The following is a 24,461-nucleotide window of genomic DNA, read 5'->3' as shown; positions in this document are numbered from 1 at the left end:
CCATGGTTCCGCGGATCCCTCAACAAGGAGAGGAGATCGCTTCGATAGACTGAACGAAACTGGAAACAACACCCTTCAGCAGCACACCTAAAACTTCTCCGGCAGGCCAGAAATGCCTACAATAAGAAAACCCTCAACACTAAAAAAGAATTCTTCAGATCTGAACTAGAGAATACCAAAAATCGACCTTGCAAGCTGTTCGACTTGGTCAAACACCAATCCAACAAACTAGCAAAAACCACCAAAGAAACACCTAAACCCCTAATATCAAGCGAGGAATTCTCTTCCTTCTTCTGCGACAAAATCAATGCCCTTGGAAATTAACTTAAATCCGCTGCTCACAACCAAAATCAAAATCCCCCTGCTCCACCTTCTCTCTCCGCACTGTCCTCCCAAACTTTGCCCAAAAACCTAGCGCACTGGTCCAAGTTCAAAACCTATGACGAACATTTTATCTCGAGAATTCTTGCCTCCTTAAAACCGAACAATCACTTCAATGATCCTCTCCCCTCTAACTGCCTAGCTGCCGCCTCTCAGGCTATCATCCCTTCCTGGACCTCAATAATCAACGCCTCTCTCCTACAGGGCTCAATTCCTGGCTCGCTCAAAGCTGGCCAAGATATACCCATCCTAAAAAAAACAACGATGGACTCTGCCTCCGCCGAGAACTATACACTCATATCCAACATCCCTCTCCTTGCCAAAGTTCTGGAAAAATGTGTGCAACAGCAGCTAAGCCTACACATCAACAACTTTCACCTGCTAGATGACTTCCAATCAGGGTTCAGACCTGGTCACAGCACGGAAACCACCCTCCTCCACATAGTGGATGACGCCCTCCAAGTCCCCGACTTAGGCAAGATTTGTCTCCTAATCCTCCTAGACCTGTCCTCTGCCTTTGATACGGTTAACCACGAAATTCTCCTAGAACGTCTCAAACTTAGGATGGGGTTGGATGGCACAGTCCTTGAATGGTTTAGATCCTTCCTCCTGAACCGCTCACAGAAGATCCTCATCAACGGTAATCTATCCGCCCTCTCTTCGGTTACGGTTGGAGTCCCCCAAGGATCAACCCTCTCCCCTACCCTCTTCAACCTTTACCTTGAACCTCTCACCGAGGTGCTACGTGCAGCCAACATCTCCTACCTTATGTACGCCGTCGATACTCAGATCTACAATCTCTTCCCCTGAGGACATTCTCTCCCTGAACAAGGCCCTGAATCTGACAGTCAACTGGCTTACCGCCAACCTGCTAAAACTCCACACAAGTAAAGCTGAATTTCTCTTGATCTCCTCACCCAAACCCAATCCAGACATCCAGGAATGGATCAAGACCATCACAGCGCTAAGCTGCCCTCCTACTATTGCTGACGCGGCGAAATCTCTTGGAATAACCCTTGACGGCAGCCTGACCATGCGAGTCCATATAAACTCGATGGCCAAAGCGGCCAGATTCCACCTGAGTTACCCCAAGAAACATAAAACTCTTCCTCGATGTGGCCGACCTTAAAACGGCAACTCAGGCACTAGTCATCTCCAGACTAGAATATGGATGCTCTACTCTTGCAGGGTTACCCAAGAACTCCCTGGCTCCTTTGAAAGCCTGCCTCAACACTGCTGCCAGACTCCTAACTGGCTCAAAGAAATTCGACCACATCTCCCGCACCTCAACGCTCTGCACTGGCTTCCACTAGAGGCCAGAATCCAATTTAAACTGGCCTGCATTACTCACAAAAGCCTTTTCTCCAATTCCCCTTCATTTCTTGCACAAAAACTCATTTTTTTCCGGAGGAGCCAGAAAATCTCGATCTGCCAAAGACCTGCTGCTGCAACCAGCACGCTTCCGGAAGACCAAAACCTACAATAGGGCCTTTTCTGGGGCCGCGCCAAGAATTTGGAACTCTCTCTCCCACCCGCCATTAGAAGACTTTCGTCCTTCGCACACTTTAAGAAGGAAACCAAAACCTTCTTAATGGGAAAATACCTTACCTAACGAATACTTTACAATCACTGCATTGACTTGCCCAACTCTCTACCTCGGCAATATACATGGCTTATACGGATGATACCTTTTCTGCACTCCTGGGCATCCCCCCAAGAGCTGAGACTGCATGCCTTCATGTATAATGTATCTACTTGTTTCAATGTTTACATCGCATGTAGTTTGGACTTTAAACGTGCAGCGTGCTTTCCTCTTCCCAATTTATCCCCCCCCCCGTCCCTACGCTTGTACACTACCCCTTAATCCTGTAAAGCGCTCTGATACCCTCACGGGTCTGGTTCGCGCTCTATATGACTATAAAATAAAAAATAAATAAAAATTAAATAAAATAGATGGACAGAGCATCAAAACTTTTCAGGCTCTCACCCCAGTCACAGATCTGGGTTGAATCCATCATCATTCTTTAGCTCACTTCGCCACCTCAGTTCAGACCCAGCTATATGCAAATCAGTCTTGACCCTGTGCCTCATGGGAACAGTCCAGCCCGAACTGTCAAGCCAGGTTTTCCCTGTAACCCACCCTCCCGTTCCCCACTGCCAGCAGGTACTCTCACTACCAACCATGGCTGGTTTCTAGGTAACACCCTTCATCAGCCAGGTTAGCTTGAATCCAGGAGCAAAGTAAGCAAGGAACCCACGTCTGGGCGTACCCTGCCTACTTAGGGCGACCAAAGCAAACACAAGATGATGGACAGAGTGCTGAAACTTTTCAGACACTCACCCCCATCACAGATCTGGGTTATATCCATCATCATTCTTTAGCTCACTTTGACACCCCAGTTCAGACCCAGCCATATGCAAATCAGTCTTGACCAGTGTTAGAAGTGGGCGGGGACGGAAGGGCACGGCGTGCCCCTACTTCTTAAAATTATGTTAGTCCGTTCCCCTACTTCTTAGTTTTGAAAGAGCGTACCGGGGAGTGTAAAATTGCCATACTTTAAAAGTACACCTTTTTTTTCCACGCATGAGTGGTGCAACGTGAATATTCAGAAGGCCTCTGCACTGCGCCCGACCTCCTCCCTTTCCCCGCTGGGTCTAATGGGCCTGCAAAGTGAGACTGAAAGGGACATCAGTGTAGCATAGTGTGAAAACGGCTACTCTGATGGCCCTGCGGCTGCTGTGAGCCCGTGATCACACCTCATTTGTGAGGACGCTGCCAGCAAATTTACATGCCAATTTAAAGCTGCTATTAGTAGGGTTTTGTGGCAGTAATATTCACAGTGTTTACCTGCGGAAGCAACATTCATCAAAGCCTACAAGACTGTTTCCCGGCAATCTCGGTCCGGAGGTGCACCGGGGCCGTTCTCACGCCACTTCTAGTTCTGTTGACAGTTGTCCTCCCCATACAGGCCCCGGTGTAACACACACCATTCCAAAGATGTTTGAGAAACCCAAGGGCAAGAGTGGTTTTGCACCCATAACCAAACGAGTAAGCTCATATTTGGAAGCAGTATTTACACCACCTCCTGACCCATGTGCACATGATTTGGCAGATTTAATAATTGCATGTACTAACAGATTCGCCCCCCTGCAAAGCCCCATTGATAATGACGCCATCTGTGCAGACAAATCTTTTCCAACTCAAGCAATGACAGCCCCGGCGTTTGACCCCAGTATTTAGGAGTCTGTTAGTGATATAAGAAAATATTCCAATGTTCTGAAGTCTATGATTGGTGACCTTATGGGGATGATGAAGGGCAGGAGCAGTGATGGGACAGGAGCAGTGATGGGGCAGGAGCAGTGATGGGGCAGGAGAGGCGACAGGGCAGGAGAGGAGACGTGAAAGGAGAGGCAATAGGGCAGGAGAGGTGACCGGGCACAAGAAGTGACGGGCAGGTGACATGACAGGCAGGTGATGTGACGGGCAGGTGAGGTGATGGGCAGGAGAGGTGACGGGGCAGGAGAGGTGACGGGGCAGGAGAGGTGACGGGGCTTGAGTTAGAGCAGTAACCGGGTGTGAGCGGTGAAAGGACAGCAGCGGTGAAAGGACAGGAGAAGTGAACGGGGCAGGAGCAGTGAACGGGGCAGCAGAAATGAACGGGGCAGGAGCAGTGAACGGGGCAGGAGCAGTGATAGGGCAGGAGCAGCGACAGGGCAGGAGAAGCGACAGGGCAGGAGAGGAGACGTGGAAGGAGAGGCAACAGGGCAGGAGAGGTGACCGGGCACAAGAAGTGATGGGCAGGTGACATGACAGGCAGGTGATGTGACGGGCAGGTGAGGTGATGGGGCAGGAGAGGTGACGGGGCAGGAGAGGTGACGGGGCAGGAGAGGTGACGGGGCAGGCGCAGTGAACAGGACAGGAGCAGTGAACAGGATAGGAGCAGTGAACAGGACAGGAGCAGTGAACGGGGCAGGAGCGGTGAGCGGGGCAGGAGCGGTGAACAGAGCAGGAACGGTGAGCGGGGCAGGAGCGGTGAACAGGGCAGGAGAGGTGACGGGGCATGAGCTAGAGCAGTAACCGGGTGTGAGCGGTGAAAGGACAGCAGCGGTGAAAGGACAGGAGCAGTGAACGGGGCAGGAGCAGTGAACGGGGCAGGAGCAGTGAACGGGGCAGCAGAAATGAACGGGGCAGCATAAATGAACGGGCCAGGAGCAGTGAACGGGGCAGGAGCAGTAAACGGGGCAGGAGCAGTGAACGGGGCAGGAGCAGTGATAGGGCAGGAGAAGCGACAAGGCAGGAGAAGTGACAGGGCAGGAGAGGAGACGTGGAAGGAGAGGCAACAGGGCAGGAGAGGTGACCGGGCACAAGAAGTGACGGGCAGGTGACATGACAGGCAGGTGATGGGATGGGCAGGTGTGGTGATGGGCAGGAGAGGTGACGGGGCAGGAGAGGTGACGGGGCAGGAGAGGTGACGGGGCAGGAGAGGTGACGGGCAGGAGAGGTGACGGGGCAGGAGAGGTGACGGGGCAGGAGAGGTGACGGGGCAGGAGAGGTGACGGGGCATGAGCTAGAGCAGTAACCGGGTGTGAGCGGTGAAAAGACAGGAGCGGTGAAAGGACAGGAGCGGTGAAAGGACAGGAGCGGTGAACTGGGCAGGAGCAGTGAACGGGGCAGGAGCAGTGAACGGGGCAGGAGCAGTGAACGGGGCAGGAGCAGTGAACAGGGCAGGAGCAGTGATGGGGCAAGAGCAGTGATGGGGCAGGAGAGGCGACAGGGCAGGAGAGGAGACATGGAAGGAGAGGCAACAGGGCAGGAGAGGTGACCGGGCACAAGCAGTGACAGGCAGGTGACATGACAGGCAGGTGATGTGACGGGCAGGTGAGGTGACGGGCAGGAGAGGTGACGGGGCAGGAGAGGTGACGGGGCAGGAGAGGTGACGGGGCAGGAGAGGTGACGGGCAGGAGAGGTGACGGGGCAGGAGCAGTGAACAGGACAGGAGCAGTGAACAGGACAGGAGCAGTGAACAGGACAGGAGCAGTGAACGGGGCAGGAGCGGTGAGCGGGGCAGGAGCGGTGAACAGGGCAGGAGCGGTGAGCGGGGCAGGAGCGGTTAACAGGGCAGGAGCGGTGAACAGGGCAGGAGCGGTGAACAGGGCAGGAGCGGTGAACAGGGCAGGAGCAGTGACGGGCCAGTAGAAGTGACGGGCCAGGAGAAGGGAGGGGTCGGGGGAATTGACGAAGCAGGCGTGTTGATCGAGCATGAGCAGGAGTACTGACTGGACAGGAGCAGTGAAAGGGCAGGAGTAGGCGTTTCCCAGGGCGACTGGAAGGGTAGGGGGCCAGTTTAGTTTGGGGGGAACGGTTTTGTACAAGTGCAGGAGTTTTAAAAACACTGCAAAGTTATTTGTATATTCAGCAGGTTTCGGTCAACAATACAAGTGCCAAGATAACTTTGGTGATCAATGTACCTGCTGGAGGGAGATGGGAGCATGTTTTGTCTAGTGGCTATTTTACTCATCTAAGGTAGTGCAGAGGGGTAATATGCCTGCTGCAAAGAACATGTACCATGCATATCAAAGAGCAATATGTTATGTGTATAGTTCAGTGGGTACTGCTTTGTGTTCACTTCCCGAATGAAAGGACACTTGAATACATATGGCCTGGCAGTTCGGGCTGGACTGTTCACATTGGGCGCAGGATCAAGACTGATTTGCATATGGCTGGGTCCAAACTGGAATGGCATGGTGAGCAAAAAACGATGGATTTAAGCCCCGATCTCTGAACTGGGGTGAATGTATGACCTTGTTCTGCATTCTGTCCATCAATTGTTCTTTTTGCATTTGTCACCCTGAGTTGGACAGGTATGCTCAGACATGAGTCCTGTGCTCTCCATGCCAATGGAATCAAGCTATCCTGGCTGATGAGGGCTGAAAGCCCGAAACCGGTCCTAGGATGCTTGTTTCCAGTCCAGGTAGGACCTGGCCTGGCAGTTCGGGCTACACTGTTCTCATTGGGCACAGGATCAAGACTGATTTGCATATGGCTGGGTCCAAACTGGAATCACATGTGAGCAAATAAACAATGGATTTGGGCCCAGCTCTCTGCACTGCGGTGAATGTATGATATTGCTCTGCATTCTGTCCACCAGGTGTTCTTTTTGCTATATTATGATTGAGCAGCTAGTTGGCTGACATGAATATGAAGGAGCCTTTGTGGGTTTCCGTGAGTCTAGATTCTCCTGAAGAGTCCCTTTCTCTTCTGAGCCCTGCTTAACACATGTGTACAGGAGGAGCCCTGCATTCATGACCTCAATGTTTGAGACAAAAAATAATCATGGATTTCTGAACAATGAGAGTAAAAGCATTAAGGTAACATGTTGTTCCTGCTTATATTTCACACGCTTTACATAAACCTGTATTCCCTATGAGTGTTTGCTTTTTCCTGAATTAAACCTCAAATAAACATATCCATTCTTTTAATAAAATAACGTTATAAGCTGTAACTGGTCAGTGAAATGCTAAACGTACTAAAAATTGGTATGTTTTGCTATTTCTAGCCACACCCCTGACTCCGCCCACTGATTCAATCTTCGGTTGATCCCGCCCCCTGATTCTCCACCCACAGTTCCCCTACTTTTTTTCCCCCACTTCGACCACTGGTCTTGACCCTGTGCCTCATGGGAACAGTCCATCCCGAACTGCCACGCCATGCCTTCCCTGAACCGGAAACAAGCATCCTGACGACAAACATTTCCAATCCAGCTAACAGACTCACATGCCCACTGCTCAAATTAATTTGATATTTCCCAATACTAATTCACCACTAATCCTTTTTGGGTTCCGGAGTAGCGTGCTACTCGCCGAAAAGTGCTTTGACGCCTAGTCAAGAGTAGTAGGTGCCTATATAAATGTTACAGTTACAATTACAAGTTCAAGGTTCATGCAACTCGTTCTCAATAAGGCTTTGTTACATTTCAAAGAACAGAGTCAGTTCTTGTTTGTAGGACTGAAGTACTTCTACAGGGACAGTGCCAGTCCTTGCTAGGAGGATCCTAGTACTTTTAATAGGACAGCGCCAGCATTTCTCAGCAGCTCTGCAATGAGTTTACTGGGGCGGCACCATTACCTCCCCTCACCTATGGACAGTACCTGCCTTTTCTCAGCAGCTCTGCAGCAAGTTTACTAGGGCAGTCCCAGCACTTATGAGCGACTCTGCTATATATTGCTAGGACAGTATCTGCAGTTCGCAGCAGCTTGTCAATACATTTACTAGGGAAGTCCCAGCACTTCTGAGCAACTCTGCAATACATTTACCAGGGCAGCCCCAGCTCTTCTCGGCAGGTCTGCACTACATTTACCAGCCAGGGCAACTCCAGGATTTCTGAGCAGGTCTGCACTACATTTACCAGGGCAACGAGCACTTTTCCACAGCTCTGCAGCATATTTGCTAGGGCAATAATAGCACTTCTCGGTAGCTCTGCAATATGTTTGCTAGGACAGTCTAGCACTTCTCAGCAGCTCGGTGAATATATTTACCAAGGCAGTACCTGCGCTTCTCAGCAGGGTGATATATTTACCAAGGCAGTACCTGCGCTTCTCATCAGGGTGATATATTTACCAAGGCAGTACCTGCGCTTCTCAGCAGGGTGATATATTTACCAAGGCAGTACCTGCACTGCTCAGCAGCTCGGTGATATATTTACCGAGGCAGTACCTGCGCTTCTCAGCAGCTCGGTGATATATTTACCAAGGCAGTACCTGCGCTTCTCAGCAGCTCGGTGATATATTTACCGAGGCAGTACCTGCTCTTCTCAGCAGCTCGGTGATATATTTACCAAGGCAGTACCTGCGCTTCTCAGCAGCTCGGTGATATATTTACCAAGGCAGTACCTGCGCTTCTCAGCAGCTCGGTGATATATTTATCAAGGCAGTACCTGCACTGCTCAGCAGCTCGGTGATATATTTACCGAGGCAGTACCTGCGCTTCTCAGCAGCTCGGTGATATATTTACCGAGGCAGTACCTGCGCTTCTCAGCAGGGTGATATATTTACCAAGGCAGTACCTGCACTGCTCAGCAGCTCGATGATATATTTACCAAGGCAGTACCTGCGCTTCTCAGCAGGGTGATAAAGGCAGTACCTGCGCTTCTCAGCAGGGTGATATATTTACCAAGGCAGTACCTGCACTGCTCAGCAGCTCGATGATATATTTACTAGGGCAGTAGCTGCACTGCTCAGCAGCTCGGTGATATATTTACCAAGGCAGTACCTGCGCTTCTCAGCAGGCTGATATATTTACCAAGGCAGTACCTGCACTGCTCAGCAGCTCGGTGATATATTTACCAAGGCAGTAGCTGCACTGCTCAGCAGCTCGGTGATATATTTACCAAGGCAGTACCTGCGCTTCTCAGCAGGGTGATATATTTACCAAGGCAGTACCTGCACTGCTCAGCAGCTCGGTGATATATTTACCAAGGCAGTACCTGCGCTTCTCAGCAGCTCGGTGATATATTTACCAAGGCAGTACCTGCGCTTCTCAGCAGCTCGGTGATATATTTACCAAGGCAGTACCTGCGCTTCTCAGCAGCTCGGTGATATATTTACCAAGGCAGTACCTGCGCTTCTCAGCAGCTCGGTGATATATTTACCAAGGCAGTACCTGCGCTTCTCAGCAGGGTGATATATTTACCAAGGCAGTACCTGCGCTTCTCAGCAGGGTGATATATTTACCAAGGCATTACCTGCACTGCTCAGCTGCTCAGTGATATATTTACCAAGGCAGTGCCTGCACTGCTCAGCAGCTCGGTGATATATTTACCGAGGCAGTACCTGCGCTTCTCAGCAGCTCGGTGATATATTTACCGAGGCAGTACCTGCGCTTCTCAGCAGGGTGATAAAGGCAGTACCTGCGCTTCTCAGCAGGGTGATATATTTACCAAGGCAGTACCTGCACTGCTCAGCAGCTCGATGATATATTTACCAAGGCAGTACCTGCGCTTCTCAGCAGGGTGATAAAGGCAGTACCTGCGCTTCTCAGCAGGGTGATATATTTACCAAGGCAGTACCTGCACTGCTCAGCAGCTCGATGATATATTTACTAGGGCAGTAGCTGCACTGCTCAGCAGCTCGGTGATATATTTACCAAGGCAGTACCTGCGCTTCTCAGCAGGCTGATATATTTACCAAGGCAGTACCTGCACTGCTCAGCAGCTCGGTGATATATTTACCAAGGCAGTAGCTGCACTGCTCAGCAGCTCGGTGATATATTTACCAAGGCAGTACCTGCGCTTCTCAGCAGGGTGATATATTTACCAAGGCAGTACCTGCACTGCTCAGCAGCTCGGTGATATATTTACCAAGGCAGTACCTGCGCTTCTCAGCAGCTCGGTGATATATTTACCAAGGCAGTACCTGCGCTTCTCAGCAGCTCGGTGATATATTTACCAAGGCAGTATCTGCGCTTCTCAGCAGCTCGGTGATATATTTACCAAGGCAGTACCTGCGCTTCTCAGCAGCTCGGTGATATATTTACCAAGGCAGTACCTGCGCTTCTCAGCAGGGTGATATATTTACCAAGGCAGTACCTGCGCTTCTCAGCAGGGTGATATATTTACCAAGGCAGTACCTGCACTGCTCAGCTGCTCAGTGATATATTTACCAAGGCAGTAGCTGCACTGCTCAGCAGCTCGGTGATATATATATATATATATATATATATATATATATATATATATATATATATATATATTGAACACACAAAGGATTGGCGTGCTCGAGCCACTTCCACTGCGGGCTCACGACGGGGTTCGCCAGCCCCCTATTATTCCACACACTCCAGGTATGAATTTCTTTTTGGAAAAAACCAGAGACGGAGCCCAAATTCAGAACAGTGTTGTCAGAGTTTAATTGACAAGAAACACCCAACGCGTTTCGAGATCTCGAAACGCGTTGATCTCGAAACGCGTTGGGTGTTTCTTGTCAATTAAACTCTGACAACACCGTTCTGAATTTGGGCTCCGACTCTGGTTTTTTCCAAAAAGAAATTCATACCTGGAGTGTGTGGAATATATATATATATATATCCATTCAAACAAGTTGCCCTTGTGAAGACGCCACTAGCCAGGGAGTTTAAACACCTTTAATTGCAGACTTCAGCTTACAGAGTTTCAGTCTCCCACCAAATTGATCAGCAGCCCAACGCGTTTCAAGCACTTTGAATATATATATATATATATATATATATATATATATATATATATATATATATATATATATATATATATATATATATATATATATATATATATATATATATATATATATACTAAAACAGTACCTGCACTGCTCAGCAGCTCGGTAATTTATTTACTAGGATAGTACCTGCACTTCTCAGCAGCTCTGGAATGTATTTACTAAGATAGTACGATAGTACCTGCACTTCTCAGCATTTCTGCAAAATATTTACTGGGACCGTCCCTGCACTCCTTAGCAAGTCTACATATAGTACAGTACATTTCATACAACAGTTCCAATATTTCTCTGCATGTCTGTGACATTTAATGCAACAATTTCCACCAGTTTTATAAAGACATGCAAGACATTTGATAGGGCACTGCTACACATTTACTAAGACAGTAGATGTACTTCTATGTTGGTCTGCAATACACTTAATAACAAGGTGTCAGCACTTCTCGCCAGCTCAACAGCACTTTCAAAGCAACAGTACCAGCACTTGTCACCAGCTCCCCAACACTTTCAAAGCGACAGTACCAGTACTTGTCACCAGCTCCCCAACACTTTCAAAGGGGCAGTGCCAGCACTTGTCACCAGCTCCCCAACACTTTCAAAGGGACAGTGCCAGCACTTGTCACCAGCTCCCCAACACTTTCAAAGCGACAGTACCAGTACTTGTCAACAGCTCCCCAACACTTTCAATGTGACAGTGCCAGCACTTGTCAACAGCTCCCCAACACTTTCAAAGGGACAGTGCCAGCACTTGTCAACAGCTCCCCAACACTTTCAATGCGACAGTACCAGTACTTGTCAACAGCTCCCCAACACTTTCAATGTGACAGTACCAGTAATTGTCACCAGCTCCCCAACACTTTCAAAGGGACAGTGCCAGCACTTGTCAACAGCTCCCCAACACTTTCAATGCAACAGTACCAGTACTTGTCACCAGCTCCCCAACACTTTCAAAGGGACAGTGCCAGCGCTTGTCACCAGCTTCCCAACACTTTCAAAGGGACAGTCACAGCACTTGTAGATAGTTCTACAACACTTTTAGTGTGGCAGTGCCAGCACTTCTCTTTACCTCAATACCACTTTCAATTGGACAGTATCAGCACTTCTCTGCAGATTTACAGCTCACTCAATGGGACACTACCAAACCATCTGATCATCTGTACAGCACTTTCAATGGGACATTACCAGCACTTCTCACCAGCTGCACATCATTTTCAATGATGCAATACCAGTTCTTGTCATATGCTCTAAAACACTTTTGAAGAGAGTAGTACCAGCACTTGTCATAAACTGTAGAGCACTTTCAAAAGGACAGTACCTGCACTTCTCAGCACCTCAACACCACTTTAAATGTGTATGTCCTAGCACTTCTCTGCAGCTCTACAGTGCATCAATCGGACAATACCAAAACTTCTGATCTGCTCTAGAGCAGTATCAGTGGAACAGTATCAGCACTTCTTCGCAGCACTCCAGCACTTTCATTAGGAAAGCCCAGTTCTTCTTACCAGTCTATACCACTTTAAATGAGAAAGTCCTGGCACTTCTCATCAACTGCACAGAGATTTCAATGGGGAATAATGCACTGTTCTGCTCTACTGCACTTTTATTGGGGGCATGGCCAACACTTCTCAGCAGCTCTATGGAGCTTTCAATTGACACTTCTCTGCAGCTCTACTGCACCTTCATTGAGACAGTGTCAGCACTTCACAGCAGCTCTATGGCACTCTCAATGGAAAGTAGCAGCACTTTTCAGCAGCTCTACGGAGCTTTCAATGGACACTTCTCTGCAGCTCTACTGCACCTTCATTGAGACAGTGTCAGCACTTCTCTGCAGCTCTGCAGCACTATTGTTAGGACAGTCCCAGCACTTCACAGCAGCTCTATGGCACTCTCAATGGAAAGTGCCAGCACTTTTCAGCAGCTCTACGGAGCTTTCAATTGACGCTTCTCTGCAGCTCTGCAGAGGGACAGTGTCAGCACTTCTCTGCAGCACTTTTGGTAGGACAGTCCCAGCACTTCACAGCAGCTCTATGGCGCTCTCAGTGGAAGGTACCAGCACTTCTAAGCATGTCTACAGTACGTTCAGAAAGAAAGACAGAAGCTGCCTGGGTCGAGGCACAGAACCCGCCGTCTCCGCCCGCGAGGCAGTGAACCTCGCGCGGCTTGTAACTCGATATTTACTGCCAACTGTACACAAACACTTCCTGCTCTGGGGAGTAATTGCTGCCAGTCCTTCCCCTAATCCTAATTGTTAAAATGTTGACATAACTTCCAATCCCAGCTTCCCCAGGGACCGCGGGGATGTTCTTAAAAGCGCCAGTTTAACATCAATCGCAGTTCACAAACTCGGACAAAGTTCTACGCACGAAAGCAAAACTGAGGGTAGAAACACGCGGATCTGTAAATTGAGGTGTTTTTGTTCCACTTCTACAAGAATGGCGACGTCTAAGTGCGAGATACCATTAAAGAACAAGGGGACGTAGGTTCCAATCCTGGCTCCGCTGTAGACCAAAATGTGTGATCCAAGGAAAATGTCGATCTTATTGTGGCGCAGTTGCTGAAAACTAGGGCCTTATTTATGAAGGCCTTGCGCCACCGGTGCGTGTCTTTTTCCCATTTTAAAAGTCACTTAAAAGTCGCGCAACACCTTCATAAATAAGGCCCCAGGAGCGTTTAGAAACAGGTAACTCCAAAGACGAGCGCTATAAACACGGGGACATTCTGTTCAGCTTAGAAACTGCATTCCCTCACTATCTAATGGTGTTAGACTCAGTCCAACTCGTTGGGTTAATGCGCGCGTTGCTGAAATTAGTGAGCAAAGGCAGTTCACACGTTTGAATCCCAGCAGGGCTGCCTCCGTCCTCCATCCTTATGGAGGACTGAGGACACAAGTACCATTATTTGAAGAAGCGAGTTATTGTTAAATGAGGTGCTTGTATATATCACACTGCAGGCTGCACACACCTGGCACTGCCCTCCAGTGCGGATGAAGAAGCTATCCCCAGGTAGGGGAGCAGAAAGGCGGCAGTGGTGGGAGGGAGGGGGTGAATCAGGGGAGGAGGTGGCTTCCGCCCTCGTTTCACGGATGCGTCTTACCTCAGGCGTGTGGATGCGTGGTAACCAGGTGTGGGGTGGACCCGCCGCCTCCGGGGTGCAGACCCCCGGTGCCCTCCGGTCTCCGCTGCGCCCCCTCAGGTCCTAGTGCTGTCACGCAGGATGCGTGAGGCTCCCTCCCGCTGGCAGAGTTGGCACTGCGGGCCCCGAGAGCAGAGAGGCACCGAGCACTTCTCCTCAAACCCCAGCCGCCGCGCAGCTGGACTCGGCTCGGATTCCTCCACCCGCGCTCTTTTTTTCTCTTCACACACTTTTTTAAAGCGCGCAATAAGTCACTGCTGGGTGTGGCTTCTCGGCTTGGGTTCTGGCAGCCCCCAGGGGACATGGGAACTGTGAAAAAGAGGAACGCAGCGGCCTGTCTGTCAGCCTGGGACAGACACCGAAAGGCCAGCGAGCGCGCTGGGGCAGGGGCGTAGCTTCCACTGGTGCAGCAGGTTCAGTGACACCGGAGGCCTGAGGGGCCCACTGAACCCTGACTATTGTTATTTTTTCACAGTTCAAAAAACAGCCAGGGGACCCATTTCCTACCCTGAGCCAGTGCCCATGAACACCCTGGCTACGCAACTAACATCAGGGGACAGGCACACTCCTGCCTGGCAATGGCAGACCAGGAGGCCTTGCCAAGGTACACGCACTGCCACTTTCACAAAGCCAATGGCTCGAGTAAATCTGGGTGAAGCGCACCAATGACTGGATTTACAAGTGCGAGGTATTCACAGAAATATACTTTTCACTTTTAAATACGTTTAAACTCGTACTAACGCACAATGGTGCAAAACTACAACTGAGTGCCTGCCACTTAAGTGGTGTGGAGTGGGCCTTCGTGGGGGGTTCCTGGCATCTCTCACTCCTCTCCCACCCTTCCTACTTGGGAGTAAGTCTCAGATGTTTTAGGCAGGATTTGAAGTCTCTGCTGGTTCAGAAGGGGACCCCCCAAATAGGGGTGTCGTGGAAGGAGTTTCTTTAAAGTACCAAGGGGCATATCAGCAACAGCCGGCGATAATTATCGCTAAGCGCGTTTAGCGTGAGGATAATTATCGCTGGATTTTATTGCAGAGATAGCGTGCTCTCAGCAACGCTTATCTCCAATGCAATAATAAATCCAGCGATAGCTGCACAATGTGCGATTATTGCTGGAAATCCAGCGATAATCGCACCGCAATAGGCGATACGTTGAAGATAGGACAGGGGGGACTCATCATTATGATCCACCGCCCATAGACCATAATGGCTTAGTCAGTCTACAAGCAGGAGTAAACATACCTGCGATAAGCGCAGTTAGCGCTACGTTTCTCGTCGCTACACAGGTTAGCGATTAGCTTGATAATTGGAGATATGTCTGTTAGCGACATTTCCCACGTTAGTTTAGCAGGATACGGCCACTTTGCATATCAGTGGCGTTGCAAAGATGGGCGTTAGGGAAACCGGTGCAGAGGCATAGGTCCTTGCTGATAGTGCGATAAAATTATCGCCGCTTTTCGCCCGAAAACGGACGCTAAAGCAGTGATAATATTATCGCAGAGCCTTGATGATATGCCCTCAAATATTTCTGCCATGGAGAAAAAAATGGTGCCTGGTGCACATACGCCAGCAGGCACACCAAAGCACTGGCACACCAAAGAATTCACAAAAGTTTTCCTGAAAAACGACCAGAAAGTCGTACTTCTGTTTGTTTGGTGAACTGCAAAACCGGAGTCGTAATTACACACACACAAGGGGGTGTAAAACCCTGTGGGTGCCGATTTGTGGCTTTATAGAGAATTTGATGCCAGAGAGACGTCAAGAGTGGTCAGTGGGGTCCCTCAGAGCTTCCCGCCTAGATCTGTTGTCATCTGGGGACTTGCACAGACAAGCTGTTAGCCCTCCACGCTGTTTCAGGTACCTCCTTGCGGATAAGATGGGGGGCCTGCTCACAAATGCACTTTCGACTACATATAGTAGTATTCATGCAGCACTCTTTTACATACTCTTACATGCTTTTGTGAATTCTAAAATTCTAAAATTGGATAAAATGATAATATTCAAGGACTATCCATATAAATTATTTAGATAGCAAGGACTGAGGCCTCTTTGCACTTTTGCCAATAGTGGGTTGGAACTTCGGGGCTGATTCACAAAGGCATGTAAAAGTACCCAAAAGAGTGTTTCTGTAGGACAACCTCTGGTACTAATAAATGGTTTAGTGAATCAGCCTCAGAGGTTTTTCCACTGGTTGGTTTCCAAGAATACCTTCATTTTCTTTGTATGTCCCACCAGTGACACCCCAGGCACGAACACTCCATTCCATGACCGTCCGGGAGAGATAATTTATTGCATTTATTTAAGTGTTTGTTATTTTAAATTATTTTTGGATATGTATACTTTATGGTTGTGAAATACCAAATAAAGTAATTTTTTGACATTTTTGACACACTCTATTGCATTTATAAGTGTCCATATGCAAAAGAGAATGCAGGATTGTTAGGCTTCATGTATTATTAGGATAAAACATGCATGTGATTTGTGTACAGCACCGCAGGGCATATGTAGGTAATTTATATTTTGCGATTCTCAAATAGCGATTTTTAAGAAATCGCTATTTGGGAATTGCAAAATGGAATGTATGTAATAAATCACATTTTTTTTACAAATCTATAAAATTCCTTAATTGCGATTCGCAAATTGCGAATCGCAATTAAGGAATGAGTGTCCCATTCATTCCTATGGGCGAAGAGACCCTTTGGAATGAATGGGGATACATTCTCAAATTGCGATTTTCTATGAGAAAATCGCAATTTGAGAATCGCAATTCCAAGGGTGCCAGGGTGTCCAAATGACACCTGTTGCACCCCTGGAATGTGCCTATAAGTACATGTGGAGCACATACATGCCCTAAGGGCATGTATGTGCGCCACATGGCACTTTGAATTAAAAAAAAAATGCATTTTAACAGGAAATTGCGATTCTCATATTAACATGTCTAGAGAATCTGGATTTCATTAAAGACATGGAGGCTGAAATTATGCAAAGTCTTTTATTGCAGACCCAAGCAGCCGCATACATCACAATAGAGTAAGCTCTAAAACAGAACAATGGCAACACATAAAGCCCATGAGACAGCAATAATCTGCCTCTTTGAAATGAACAGTCCAAGAAAGGAAGAATTTCAAAAACGCCTCAAATCCAGGTTAAACTTCAAATGTAGAACGAATGAAGAAAAATGAAGAGTGACAACGATGAGTAAATGGATGAAGAAAGGAAATCCAACGATGATAATGATGAGAAGCAGAAATCAAGGATTTTCTGAAAAGAGAAAATAAAAATAAGTTCCGAAAAAATAAATTGCAGAAAGGCAAATAATTTTCTACAATGCAACAATTGAATGCATTATAATCAAATGTAATAAACAATAATGCAGTAGCAAATAAATGCAATACTGTAAATTATTATAAATAACAATATTAATAAAACACCACCACCACCACCAGAGGTTTTGAGGGAGGGATAATGAAATCCAGATTCTCTAGACATGTTAATATGAGAATCGCAATTTCATAACAAGACCGGAGGCTACATTATGCATGTTGGTAGCTTTCCAAAACAACATTAGACATGTGCTCAATAGGTTTACAATAACGACGAGCAAAGGTACTTGCATTAGACCAATCAGCAGCCTTAAGGATGTCATCTAACTTACCTCCAGACCAGAGAGACTTACTGGCCATAGCACCTCTTAAAAGAATGAGCTTGAAATTTGTTTAAGTCAGCACCAGCGAGACTCATAGCAGATTTGATCCACCTAGCGATAGAAGCATAGAAAATCCCTTTATGGGGTTTAACAAAAGAAATAAGCAATTGAGTGACACCTTGAGGACGGAGAAGAATCATCCATCAATCATATTCTTTCATGCACTCCACAACGCAGAGTTTAGGGCAAAGGTCAAAACGAGGATAAAAGATAGAGTCAGACATAGTCTTAGTCCTCCTAAAAATATCAAATTTAACGCCAAAGACATTGTAAGAACGTCTTGAAATTTCTAGAGCTTTGACGTCAGAAGCTCTTCTGCAAGAAATTAGACACAAAAAAGTGGCTAATTTAATAGAAAGATTTTTTCTGTTCAGAAGTGAGTTAGGAGGCCAATTGTTGAAGAGATCAAGAACCAAATTGACGTCACAAAGGGTCTCATACCTGGCTTTAGGGGGTCTCCTTAAATGGATAATTTTCATAACTCTACAGATAATAACATTTTTACCAATAGTTTTCCCATTGATGAGAATATGACCAGCAGATATAGCAGATCTATAACAATTAATAGATCTATAACTCAGCCCTCTATCAAACTGCTCAACCAGGAAGTTGACTATGTCAACAATAGGGGCCTCCAAGGAATCCAGGTCCCTTTCCAGGCACCAAGGTACCCATATTCTCCAAATACCATTGTATCTGTAGTGTGTGCCAGGTGCCCAAGATTCTCTGAGGAGGGTTGAAGCCGACTCCGAAAGTCCTGAGATTTCATTAGATCTCCTGACACTTTCCAGGCAAGAAGGGATAAACTCTCGTTCAGAATTAGGGGGTGCTTTCGCCACAAAATCTTAAACATCCCAGGAGTTCAGACTGGGTACCTCAAGTTCATGTCTCAAAATTTATCAAAAAGTGGCTCAGAAACCTCCTTGACAGAGGGACTCGAAACGTTCTCAGAGCTGAGTGCTCAAGGCCTTCCTTGAAGGACAAAGTTTTTTATACACCTAATTTAGACCCAGAACTTATAAAGTTTTTATTCAAACTTGGGCGGGACCCAAGGAAAGGAGTAGAAAAACCCTTTAAAGGATGCCAGGACCGTCTCCTGGATGCTCTGGGGCCTCTAGCCAGAATCCTGGACTCGGCAGAGGAGTCCCACATCAACGGTACTCCATTGGATACCCAAATGATCAGAGGTTGGAGCCAGAGAGCCATTATCCTCCTGAGGAATGCTAACGCTTCCATTAATTCTGAGAGACGTAGGGTTGTCCTTACTAGGATAAATCCAAAATTAGGAGATCTGGTCGATAAAGAACCCTCCAAAAATCCTAAGGGCCTTCTATTCGGAGAGGACCTAATTAAATCTCTTGGAAAATATGTTTCCACCTTTACCTCTCTTGATAAGGCGCAACAGAACATGCACAAGGTTTTTAATAACGACAACCTTTTTGGACGGGCCGGAAGACGAGGCCAATCTTCCGGCCGTTACAACCAAAGGCCCTTCTCAAGAGGTCGTGGCTTCAGCAGGGGATATCAACAGCAGTTCAATACCCCACAGGTCTACCCACAAAGGGGTAGAGGCCAAGGCAGAGGCAGAGGTTATAGATCCCGCGGACCGAGCAATTCTAACACACCCTCAGGTGAGTGTTTTTCTTCCTTCTCCTTCTTTTCCACTAAAAGTGGGTGGAAGACTCAGACATTTTTTAACGAATTGGAAATTGATTACTCAGGACTCTTGGGTTTTAAATACTGTAAAAGGATTTATGATATACTTCACTCATCCTCCCATACAGACTTCCTTTCCCAGGAAGATTCACATGTCTTTGGAGCAAGAAAAAATTGTAGAGGAGGAGATCTCCTCCATGATCCAAAAAGGTGCAATCTTAGAAGTCCCTATCGATCAGTTGGGTTTTATAAGCAACCTTTTTTTGGTAGAGAAAAAGGGAAAAGGTTGGAGACCTGTCATCAACTTGCGAGACCTAAACAAGTTCTTGACTTACAGACACTTCAAGATGGAGGGCATCCATCTTCTCAGGGATCTTCTCTTAGAGAAAGATTGGTTAGTCAAACTGGACCTCAAAGATGCCTACTTTACTATCCTCATGGCCGAGGTTCATCAACCTTTTCTTCAATGCCTTTGGAAAGATAACTTGTATCAGTTCTAGGCTCTTCCCTTCGGGCTCTCTTCCGCAGGTGTTATTAGAGCCTTTCCTCAATACCTTAACTCACAATGGGCGTCTCTATGGCAACAGATGATCATGCTTGTGCTCGAGCAGTTTTGCCAACACGATCAGCTGCTTTTCTCTGCGTTTTTGGCCGTTTATTCCATTAACTATTATTTTAAGCTATTTTTCTGTCATTTAACTCACTATTAAGAGACCTAGCGCTCTTATTATTATTAACCCTTTATTTAAAGGTTATTTACTGCTTATCTGTTATTGAATTTTTAAAAGATATTTACTCTGGCATTTACTGTTTGCCCAAATTTGTGTACTTTCTAGCTATTGTGATATTTTCAGGAAGCTTTTGGTTACTTACCCGTTTCTAACCCCTTCATTACATTTTCTCTATCCTATTATGTCCGAATCAGATTCTGATGGGGCATCGGCCCCTACCCCAGGGGAACCATGCTTGGAATGGCCAAAAGGGAGTTATTAGGACAAGGAAGTACTGATCCTGTCTCACTATCTAAAGAACTCTCTGAATCATGGTAAAGGGAGGGAATGCGTACATCTTGGCTCCTTTCCAAGATTGTAGTAAGGCGTTGACTGCTAGAGCACCAGGGTCGGGCATCCAGCTGAAGTTGTTCTCCAGTTGAAAGGTTAGTCTGCTTGTAAATAAGTCTATCTCTAGAGGCCCCCAGATCTTGTTTAGGGTACTGAACACGGAAACATGCAGCTTCCAATTGCTGTGATCTAACAGGAATCTTGAGTTCCAGTCTGTAGAGATGTTCGATTTCCCCGGAAGGTATTCCGCTCATAACGATCTTCTGATGAGCAGGAAGAAGAAGAAGGAAGAATGGAGGTAAAACCAAAGGCCAGACGACACACAGTTAAGGAGGTTATCTGAAAAGAGAAAGAAGTAAATATCTCTTGAATGTAAAAATAGTGTCAAGCTTATCAAGCTAAAAGGACATGAGGTGAAGCAAGTACTGTTAATAAAAAGTACAGTAATAAACTGTACCAAAAACAGCATAAAATCATTGTAAGACCACCAAGGGGTGGGATGGGAGGGATAATGCCAGCCTCCGCGTCCTCAATGAAATCCAGACTCTCCAGTCACGCCAATATGAGAAAGGAGGCTGCATTATGCATGTTAGTAGCTTTGTAAAACAACATCAGACATATGTTCAATAGGCTTGCAATAATGACGTGCAAAGGTGCTAGCATTTGACCAGTCAGCCGCTTTGAGAATGTCGTCCAACTTACCTCCAGACCAGAGAGATTTACTGGCCATAGCACCCCTCTAAGGGAGTGAGCTTGAAATTTCTTTTAGTCAGTACCTGCTAAACTCATAACAGTCTTAACCCATCTAGCAATAGAGGTCGAGGTTATGCCTTTGTGGGGTTTAACAAAGGATATAAGTAATTGGTTAACATCCTGAGGGCGAAGAGCAAACATTCTGCGATCATACGCTCTCATGCAGTCAACAATGCAAAGTTTTGTACATAAATCAAAACATGGGTAAGAGATTGAATAAGACATAGTCTTTGTTCTTCTATAAATCTCAAATCTGTTAAAAGATCTATTCATAATCTCCAGGGCTTTGACATCGGAGACCCTTCTGCATGAGATTAGGCATAGTAGAGTAGCCACCAGCTTAATGGAAAGGTTTTATTTTTTGTCGAGGAGAGTATTAACAGGCCAGTTATTGAAAAGACTGAGGATTAGTTTGACATCCCAAAGACTTTCATATTTAGGTTTAGGAGGTCTTCTTAAGACCTCCTAAATCTGCATGTGATTTGTGTACAGCACTGTGGGGCATATGTATGTAATTTATATTTTTGCGATTCTCAAATAGCGATTTTTAAGGAATCGCTATTTGAGAATTGCAAAATGGAATGTATGTAATAAATCGCAATTTTTTTACAAATCTATAAAATTCATTAATTGCGATTCGTAAATTGCGAATCGCAATTAAGGAATGAGTGTCACATTTATTCCTATGGGCCAAGAGGCCCACAGGAATTAATGGGGATACATTCTCAAATTGCGATTTTCTATGAGAAAATCGCAATTTGAGAATCGCAATTCCAAGGGTGCCAGGGTGTCCAAATGACACCTGTTGCACCCCTGGAATGTGCATGTAAGTACATGTGGCGCACATACATGCCCTAAGGGCATGTCTGTGCGCCACATGGCACTTAGAATTTTAAAAAAATAGCATTTTAACAGGAAATCGCAAAATACCATCTATTTGGAGTAGGCGGTATTTTGCGATTCCTTAAGCCAAAATCGCAATTTGCAAGGCACCCCTACATAGCATTTAAGGAATCGCAAAATTCCGATTCCTTAAATGCTTGAGCAAAATAAGGAATCACAATTTTTGCGATTCCTTATTTTGCTATGTGGCCCATACATACCAAAACACCGTTTGCGATTCACAAACGCCAGAATTCTGCGAATTCCGGTGTTTGCGAATCTCAAACGGCTTCTTACATATGCCCCTGTATTTCTTAAACTGGCGCTCAGCAATGGTTACCTAGTACTATTCATCTCAAAGTATTCACTTCCTGTGACTAACTCCAACTGGGTCAAAGTATTCACTTCCTTTGTCTTTGTAGTATACTCCAATAAAGAAATTCTTGAGTCTCAAACTTAGTTTCTTGAAAGTAGATTTATTTAAACATTATTAGTAATTTTAAATTTAGTAGCAGGGTATTGGCTTTATACTGGGACTATTGAAGGATGTTATTTAAAATATAATTGCTATATTTTTTATTAACAATTTCTGTTAATTAAATAATCAAGTATGTACATTGTTTAATTGACTTCTTGTTATTTTAATTATTTTATTATAGTTTTCATTATTAATGTTACATTTTACATTTGTAAAAGTTAGTTAGTAATTTATTTTATTTAGTGTTGTTTTGTTGGGTTTGTAGGGGATTAGCATGAAAAGCTGTTAAAAATATGAATTTCTTCTATTTGTAATTATTGCATGTTAATCCAATTATTAATTGATAATTATGTAAATTATGTAATTCATCACTATTTTGATTATTGTGTTTTTTTGTATTACTTGTTAATTAGTCTAGCTCTTTGTTTAATTCTACAATTTTGACAGACTTATATTTCTTATTTGTCTACCTTAAAATGAACACCTTTCACAATTATTCGACAGACTGCTAAATACAGAACAGGGAGTCTAATTGTTAACTCAAAACTAGCGCACCAATAATATGTCAGTAGTAGTAGAAATTATACACATCTTTTTATTAACCGCTTGCATGCTGATGACGGCCCCCATCCGTCATGCACTACGGTGCTCGTGTGCTGATGACGGCTGGAGGCCGTCATAAACCCCCCCACTCGCGATTGTGCCGCACAGGCGCAGAATCGCGGCAGCATGCAAGGGGTTAAAATCACTAAAAACATTTAATCAAGGTTAAAAACAGGAAACACAAGAAATAAGTGCACATATATTCCATGAATATATAATAAAACGCCAATGTTTTAGCAGCATGTAGCAAGAAAACTTGCCACAAAATACAATATCAACAAATAAAACAATTATCACAAAAAAGATAAGAGTATAACAAGACAATACACTTTGTCATAAAAAAATCACATCTGTGTGTATCAAACGCTAGGACTGGAATTAAATGTTTTTAATGATTTTAATAAAAAGATGTGTATAATTTCTACTACTACTGACATATTATTGGTATGCTAGTTTTGAGTTAACAATTAGACTCCCAATTGTATGTCATGTTCTGTATTGAGCAGTCCGTCATTATAAGGAAGTCCAAAGGATGCCTTGCTTGTTTTACTTGTAAATAGAACCCTATTCCTTTGATTGACAAGGGGCCCCTTTGCTTTCTGGATCTTATGAAGGAGGCCTTTAATGCAGTCTATCAAGGCAGATCTCTCTCTTGGTTTTGTAGTGTGGGCCCTGAGGGGGGTGCTTTGGGGATTCTGTTACACCCTATTCCGTCCTTGTTGACGTTGCTGTTTATTCCGCTATATCCGGGACATTTTTAAAGCGCTCTGACACCTTTAAGGGTCAAGTTTGCGCTATATAAAACTTTATAAATAAAATTATATAAATAAATGAATCTCTGATCCTCCGCCTCTCAATTTTTATCTCAACACCTGTTACCTCTTGTGGATCTGTAAGATCACAGACTGAATGACCTCCACCAGAACCAGCACAGGAAATCGGATCCGGATCCTTGAAGATAAACTAGCAACACAAAAGGGACAATCCAGGGCTTAATTTGAGCAGGTGCTCTTCGGTGCTCAGCACACGCACCTAATCCTCAGCACCGGTGCTTATAGCACCAATTAAGGACATGCTAATTTGGAAGGCACACGATTTTCCCTAGAATCTAATGATGTTGAGCCACGCCGAGACTCGAACCCAGTTCCCCAGCTCCGAAATCAGCAACTGTAGCCATTAGGCCAAGTCCTCTCCAGAATAACAAGAGCCGGAGCTCCAGTCAGGAGGCAGTGGCACCACCACATTTCTCCAGTTAGCGCTGCCTCCTGAGGAGAGCCCCAGCACTTTTTATTTTACAAATTAACCACTGGGACAATCAGAGCTGTCAGCATAATGCATGGGATAAATATGTGCATCCAATTGAAGTGTGGCTCAATGGTTAGAGTGGCAGACACTGAGGCAGAGGTCTAGCCCGGGACCAGGGTTCAATTCCCGCCTCGGCGGGGCTTGGGCTCAATTTCCGCGGACCTGATAATTCTCACCTCAGTGCCTATTCTAATCATGGGCCCCACTCTGCATCTCTGGGCAATAGCTTGCTTAATCTCTACAACGGCCCCAACAG

At 45.9% G+C, this 24,461-nt stretch overlaps 1 protein-coding gene across 3 annotated transcripts in view; it reads right to left on the bottom strand.

Moving 5' to 3' along the window:
- The window catches only part of PAPLN (papilin, proteoglycan like sulfated glycoprotein), a 593,424-nt gene extending 579,309 nt beyond the window's left edge, over nt 1-14,115 (bottom strand). Inside the window, exon 1 of one of the 3 annotated variants that reach the window (XM_086937090.1) lies at nt 13,723-14,115. The gene's annotated coding sequence lies outside the window, so the exon portion shown is untranslated. The remainder of the gene's footprint in view (nt 1-13,722) is intronic. The other 2 variants (XM_086937088.1, XM_086937089.1) reach the window with 2 other exon arrangements.
- Nucleotides 14,116-24,461: the final 10,346 nt, after the last annotated feature.

This window comes from Lissotriton vulgaris, chromosome 9 (assembly GCF_964263255.1).
Source record: "Lissotriton vulgaris chromosome 9, aLisVul1.2, whole genome shotgun sequence".
Taxonomy (NCBI): domain Eukaryota; kingdom Metazoa; phylum Chordata; class Amphibia; order Caudata; family Salamandridae; genus Lissotriton; species Lissotriton vulgaris.
The sequence above is the reverse complement of the archived record's forward strand: the minus strand, read 5'-3'. Positions and strand labels throughout refer to the sequence as shown.